Source organism: Lactuca saligna, chromosome 6, assembly GCF_052625555.1.
Source record: "Lactuca saligna cultivar CGN05327 chromosome 6, ASM5262555v1, whole genome shotgun sequence".
NCBI classification, from domain to species: domain Eukaryota; kingdom Viridiplantae; phylum Streptophyta; class Magnoliopsida; order Asterales; family Asteraceae; genus Lactuca; species Lactuca saligna.
In genome coordinates, this window is record NC_136422.1 from 221,965 (window position 1) to 229,586 (window position 7,622).

Sequence of the window (7,622 nt, forward strand, 5' to 3'; positions counted from 1 at the left end):
GACTGCAAACTTAAAAACTAAAATATATGTATTCAAGGACAACGACATGGTGAACGCTATATTGATCTTTCAATATTTTTGAACAAAATAAACAACAAGTTGATTATCTTTTCAAAATGAAGTTTGAGCGTTTTAAAATACAACCCTGGTTCAGATCAGATAAACCTTGAAATCAATTTATTCTTGAACATATAGATAAATTCCCTTAACCAAATCCCTACACATTTCAATAACAACAAAATGTGGAAGGTGTAAGAAAGAGGGGAAATGTGCATACTATATGAATTATGATTTATGAAGAGCAAAAAAAGGCAATTACAATCCATGGGGGAATAACGAAAACCCTAAATCCGCTTATGAGAATCTGGAGACGAGATGGAAGAGTGATTGAAGGAGAGTGAAATGAGTGAAGAATGCAAACCTGACTAGGGATTGTGTTCTTCATGGGGAAATAACGAAAACCCTAAATCTGCTCCAATTAGAAATAAATATGATTTGATATGCGATACATCTGATCCGATGTGTCATACATACCCGATTAACCTCCGAAATCTAGCGTATTGATAGTAGAAAACAAAACCTTCGTATTAGGAAGAATATCAAATATTTCTGCTTGATCCATATAAGAACAAGGCAGAGATATGGCTAGGAGAGCTAGCGGCGGTACAGTGTTGTTGGTGAGGAGGATAGACGATGGTGCTCCATTAATCATTGTGGGGAGGAGAAGAGTGGTGGAGATGTGGCTTGGAGAACTGGCGGTGAACCAGTGACGATGAAAAGAGACGTGATTTATTCCTTTATTCCGATTTCATTTCTCAAAAAAAGAGCGGAAGGTCTTCGACTGTCGAGGGTAAAATTAGAATTTTCCATAGATAGTGGCACATATAATATGTATGCCACTAAAAAGATAATATAGTGGCCCAAAAATTAATATGTCACTAAATGTAATTTTATTTGTAGGGCATGAAATCTTTTTTTTTTTTTTTTTTTTTTTTTATATCTTAATGAAACATTCTAGACCTAAGACGTTTCTTACCAATAGATTCGATTTTTATTTTTTCTTGAGATTTCTATGCTTATCCTAGTCACTCAAAATAATTCCAAAGCATACTTGTTTTTATGGCTACACCGGTCAGATAAGTACTTCATCCGAACGTTCTTACTTATATCAAGTTTCGTAGTTTGGTTGAAGATAAATCCACCCTTAAAGCTTAGTGAAAAGATGCCTTTCACTCTTTCTCAACAAACATGTTATCATAATTCATGGGAAACCACACAGACACTTTAGAGTCTCTTAACTCCGAAGGAAGAGATCCTTGCTCGGGATCCATCTGCTTCATGTCTTAAGAGACATCACTAGAATCCCTTAGTATTGTGTTGATTTATTTCTTTATCTTTGGCACACTCTCGCACAAAGATCCTTGTGATTTTCCAAATTCTGGTTCATGGTACTTAAGTCATATTTACTTTCTGTAACATCCCGGAATCGCAAGAGTAAGTTTTAGAGGGCGACTCGGCGAGTCACATGGATGGACTCGGCGAGTCAGGTCGCAACTTTGGTCGCGTGTTAAATGGCCTACTCGGCAAGTCCAAAGATGGACTCGGCGAGTAGGTGCTGGGCGAAGAAAAACCCTATATCCGGGGAATGAGCCCTATATAAAGATCATTATGTTCCTCCACAGCCTCCTTGATCCCCCCCTTGAGTCCCAGAAACCCTAATTTCGTGGAGGAACCCCTTTGTTGAGCAATTTGGAGCTTGGAGAGGTGCTTGTTGAAAATATCTTGAAGGAGAAGAGGCTTGGATCAAAGGGCTTTGCTTGGATTCGAGTTTCATTGTTGTTGAGGCATTCTTTGGAGGTAATACTTTCGTTCTTGGGTTGTGTTCTCCTAGATTCTCATTTTGGGGTTGTGTGGGAAGCTTAGTTGTGTGACATCTTGAGTTTGAAGGATGGATCTGAGGTTGCTACCTCAGATCTGGAGTGGAGAAGATCTTAAGAGCATTAAAGCCCCTGTTCTTGTGTTGTTAATGGAGCTATCATGTCCCAAACCTTAGTTCTAAGGTGAATAAGGCCTAGATCTCTTTGGATTCACGTAAAGTTTGCCACTTTACGTGATGGATGGATTGTAGGAGGTTGGATCTATGTTTTGGATCAATTGCATGGCCTGAGATGCTTCTGTATGGATTCAGACTGGTGGTACTCGACGAGTCACATGGGTGGACTCGACGAGTTGCTTGAAGATAGCCTGTAACTCGACGAGTTGGAAGAACAACTCGGCGAGTAGGTTGAAGATAGCCTTAGACTCGGCGAGTCTGTTCTTGGACTCGGCGAGTCTTGTCGAAGAGTCCCAATATTTCCTGGTTGAGTCGAGAATCGGTGAGTCAAGGGATGACTCGGTGAGTTGGGTGCGGGTGGACTCAGAGTTGTTGGACTCGACGAGTCTTGGGGTGACTCGGCGAGTTGGGTTGCTAAAGGAGGGAAGTTCTGAGCATAAGGACTCGGCGAGTCATCAGGTTGACTCGGCGAGTAGGGTCAGTTAGGGGTTGACTTTGACTTGTCCAGGGTTGACCAGTTGTCTTCCAGGGGTATTTTGGTAATTAAGGGTATTTATTGAGTTGAATGTTTTGATGTTCAGTGGAGGAATTCGTGTTAGAGTTCGGAGCAACGAGATCTTATCCTTTCAGCCGGCAGTTTCGAGGTGAGTTATTCTCACTATATCAACAGGGTCTAAGGCACCAAGGCCGGCCCTTTATTGGATTGAGATTCGGATATGGTTATTATGTTATTGTTTGATGTGTCTGCATCCTGGTAGCTAGGATGGTACATGCTAGGAGACCTGGTTAAGGTCAGTTTCCCGATATATCGAGTGATGCTATGCTAGTGACCGGTTAGGTCGGTAACCTGGTTAGGGTAATGATATGCTATGTGATCTGCTTGCTCGGTTTGTTGACTATGACTGTTATATGATTGTATGTTTTGTGCACATGGTTGTTTGGATTGGAGATGGGTTGAGGCGGGTCCTGCTTTATGCTGTAGGCCAAGATACCCAGGGCGGACCGGTTATTCCGAAGGCCCAACGAGCGGTCCGGATAGGCTGTAGGCCCCACGAGGGCAGACCAGACGTGCCGAGGCTCGGAGAGTGGACCAGGCCGACTGAAGGCCCGATGGTGGCGGACCAATCACACTGTAGACTCAGAGTGGACCAGGTGGGTTGAAGGCCCGATGCGGGAAGACCAACCCCACTGTAGACTCGAAGGACATGACTAGACCTGGAGGATGGATCCGGTGGACTGAAGGCCCTATACGGCGGACCAGTCACACAGTAGACCCGATATGCATGGCTGTTCTATGTTCTGTTATGTTATATATGTTTTATATGTTATGGGCCGGAAGGCAATATGTTTTGGACCGGAAGGTCGTATCCTGGAAAGGCGTATATGTGGTTGGTGTTTTGGGGGTATCTCACTAAGCTTTCGGGCTTACAGTTGTGGTTTAATGTTTTTTAGGTTCTTCAGGAGACTGTGGCAAGGCGAAGGCGCGATCGTACCGCTCCTCATGATTTTGTAGCAATGTGATTCTGGGAATACTTGAATGATTTGTATTGAAAACCTTTTTGTAAACAATTTAATGAAATCGGGTTGTTTTTGAAAAATTCAAATTGGTTGTATTTTTCGATCGTTACAAGTTGGTATCAAAGCCTTGGTTTGAGTGAATTGGAGGAACACTTGTGTGACTCCAATCTCAAATCGAGGAGGGTTTTCAAAATAGAATTTAAAATGGTTTTCAAAATAAGTAAGGGAGGATGCGGAGGTACGATCAGCTGGAGCCAGTAAGTAACCCCAAAATACCATACATGATAATTGTTTTATTGAGCTTTGATAGAACAACATGCTAGAGTTAGGCTAGGGATCTTCAGGATTTCTTGATTGTGTTGCCTGATTTATGATGCCTGCTAGCCTAGGGTCTTCTTGTGAGAGATTTCTAGTGTTCCTCTAGTTGTGAGGATAGAGCATTGTTATGTATGTTGCTAGGGTGTTGTGGAAGTACTTCATACAAATATGGGTAGGTGTGGAAGGTAGTATGGGCCCGTACTACTGAAAGCACGGACCCATACGCGTATCAGGGAAACCATGACCTCTAGGGTTGGGATGAGAGCTGATTCCCGGGATAGTGGGAAATGTATGAGATTTTGGTGTTTTATTTTCAGTATGGAGATTTCAGGGCATGCTAGGAGTGGATCCGGGTCAGGATCAGGAGCAGGAGAGGGAATTCCGGGTGGGTCTGTACAGCTCGAGGTCGTCAGTCAGATGAGTACGCACGAGTTGGATGCGAGGATTCGTGAGATCCTGCATGATGAGGTTGCTGCATTGTTTCGGGCTGAGCTGCCAGAGTTGTTTGGGTCGATCAAGACCGCCATGGTGGAGTATTTTGATGAGCGCTATGCGGCTCTCACGGAGACGGCTGCCGCGGCAGCTACAACAGCTGTAGCAGCGGCAGGGGGAGGAGCTAGTAGAGGTTTTCAGTATCGGGACTTCGATAATACAAAGCCTCCCACTTTTGATGGAGTTCAGGATCCGATCGTTGCTATGAGATGGTTATCAGATGTGGAGGGATGTTTCTTCACATGTTCATGCCCTGCTGATCAGAGGGTGAGGTGCGCTCTGAACCTGTTAAGGCTCGGGGCAAAGGATTGGTGGAGATTGACCACGGGGTCGTACTCGGATGCGCAGAGGGCTGCGATTTCATGGGATCAGTTCAGAGAGATGTTCAGCACTCGTTATGTTCCGCAGGTCGAGAGGGAGAGGTTGGCTCAGGAGTTCTTGGAGCTGAAACAGGATTCGGAGTTGGTGACGGAAATCACCAGGATGTTTACTGAGAGGGCGATGTTTTGCCCTGATTTCGCTTCGGAGCAGGCTCAGATGTCCCGATATCTGAGTATGCTAAAAAGAGACATCAGGCAGTTTGTGTCTGCGCAGAGGTGCGAGACCTTGCTGGAGTTGCAGGAGGCCGCCAGGCGGCATAAGTTAGAGATTGAGTTGCAGATGCGTGAGCTGAGGCAAGCTCCGGTTCAGTCGCAGCCGACGACGAAACGGTCTAAGACCGTTGATTCCAGGATAGGAGATCAGGGTAGCCACGTCTGTGGAAAGTGTGGAAGGGGTCATGCCGGAGTTTGTCGGTCCGGTGGAGCATGCCGCAAGTGCGGAAAGGAGGGACACTATGCGAGGGATTGTCGGCAGTCAGTGCCGGTTTGGGATTTGAGGATATGTTATCATTGTCATCAGGTTGGACATTTGAGAGTCAACTTTCCACGGCTCGCTGCAGGACCGGTGCAGGCTCCAGGACCGGCTACGTTGAGGATCACAGGTGGAGGTCAGGGTGGAGCGGAGCCCCCAAGGGCTTAGGGTCGTGTTTTTTTCAGCTTGCTGTTGCGGGTATGTTTCTTTCTGTTGTTTTGATTATTTATGATTATTGTGGAGTATTGTTATCTGCTAGTCTCGTTGGATGGGTATGGAATTGCGTTTCGGGTTTTCGTGTGGTATCCGTTGTTCCTTGAGGGTTTGGCGAGTTGTGTTCGAAATTTCGTTTTGGTATCCTTTGTTCCCTGAAGGATCGATATGTTTATGGTTTTTGTACTTCGAGCTATTGTGGATTATCTCTGTGAGGATTAGTGGCGGATGCGGCGTTGGTTTGAATGCCAGGTAGCCTCTGCAGTTTGAGGGGTGGATATTTGAAGATTGGGTTCCTTTCGAGCGGGTTGCTCAGGGTGGAAACATGATTTTTATGGAAGTTGTTAGCGCCGGGGAGGAACATTTTGCATGTAAGTGTTGGTCTTCTGCAAGGTTGCTTTGGGAGATCGGTGATGGCGATCGGTTATTAATTGTCAGTGTCTTAAGTAGGGGAGAATTGGAAATTCTCCGGATGGTCGTTAGGTTTGAGAGGTTGCTTAGCTGCTTTGAGAATTCAGCGGTATTTCTTTCAGCCGAGAGCAGGCTCGTATGAGTGAGTAACAGTCATGCGGGGCGGAATACAGACCTAGGGCATTTGATTGTGGAAGGTTTGGGAGCAGGCCGGGATCGAGCATGTAAGATGGAGATAGAGTTCGGAACCCCTAGAGGGCTAGAACGATATGCATGGGAAGATCTCCCAGAAGAGATAGCTCGGAATGATGAATGCTTGTTGAGCGGTCCGGATGGACTGAAGGCCGGTAGGCGTACCAGTCAAGCCGAAGGCTCGGAGGACGGTCCATTCAGATTGGCTGAAGGTTCTGAGAGTGGTCCAGATTGGCTGAAGGCCTGGGGAGGCGGTCCAGTCATGCTGAAGACTCTGCGAGTATTGTCGGATCGGTTCGAGGACATGTATTGCGTATGTTGCAGTGTGATTACATTGGGAGGTCTGGCCCCAGGTAGCGATCTTGAGCAGTGAAGGTAGTGCATGGGCTTGAGAGTCCCTGCGATGAGAGTCGGAGTAGTGGTGATGTATGGATGTCGGGTACGCTTTAAAGAGGTAGTGTAGCATGGGGTGAGCACCATAGTACCTGTCATGGTGACAGGGCGGACGAGTGGTTTCCTTGGTAAGGGAAGAGGGAGGAATGAAATTCCGAAAGGGAGTGCGAATTCACGGAAGTGAAAGCGGCAGTGTAGAGTTATGATTGGAGTGGTCCGTCGATGGTTTTTGAGTAGCGTGTTTGCGGCAGTAGAATAAAAGCTCATTCGACTTGAGATGTCTGCTCAGGGCGCGGAGGGAATTCCGCAGGCGTAGAGCCAGGGAGAGGGGTTCGGAAGGGATGCAGGGATAGAGTCTTGGACTCTCAGTGAGATTCTGATAAGGGTTTTGGGTATGTATTAGCGGTTCATCCTGGAAGGATGTTTGAGGATATCATCAGTGTATCGGGTTTTCCAAACCTGAGGGTGCTAGAGCTAGATCAGCGTGTGCGTGTGATTGCAAGAGGAGAACTCGGGGGAGTTGCTCCGGAATTAAAGAATGGGTCTTTCTGTCGTCATGGAATGGATAGAGTGGGATTCGGATCGGGGATCCGATGGTTCATGGTTTTCTAGCCATATGAGTCAAGTGAATGATGAGAATTGGAGCAGTAAGGCATCGTGGGTAATTCTCGGTTGTTGAGTGCGGCTATCGGAGGGTACAGCTGGTGCCCGGGTTGAGTAGGTGGTTGGGACACCGCATAAGAGGAGAAAGTGAGCTTCTGGTTTCTATGGTTGTGCCTTGAGGGACCTGGTTCGGTTAAAGTCAGGTGGCGCGTCGTGGGAAGTATTTTGAAGTTGAGATGTCGTAGGCTTCGAGGACGAAGCCTAATTTAAGTAGGGGAGAATTGTAACATTCCAGAATCGCAAGAGTAGATTTGAAGGGTTAAAAGTGTAAGTTTTGGAGGGCGACTCGGCGAGTCAGGTCGCGACTTTGGTCGCGTGTCAAATGGCCTACTCGGCGAGTCCAAAGATGGACTTGGTGAGTAGGTGCTGGGTGAAGAAAAATCCTAAATCCGGGTAATGAGCCCTATATAAAGATCATTATGTTCCTCCACAGCCTCCTTGATCCCCCCCCCCCCTTGAGTCCCAGAAACCCTAATTTCGTGGAGGAACCCCTTTGTTGAGCAATTTGGAGCTTGGA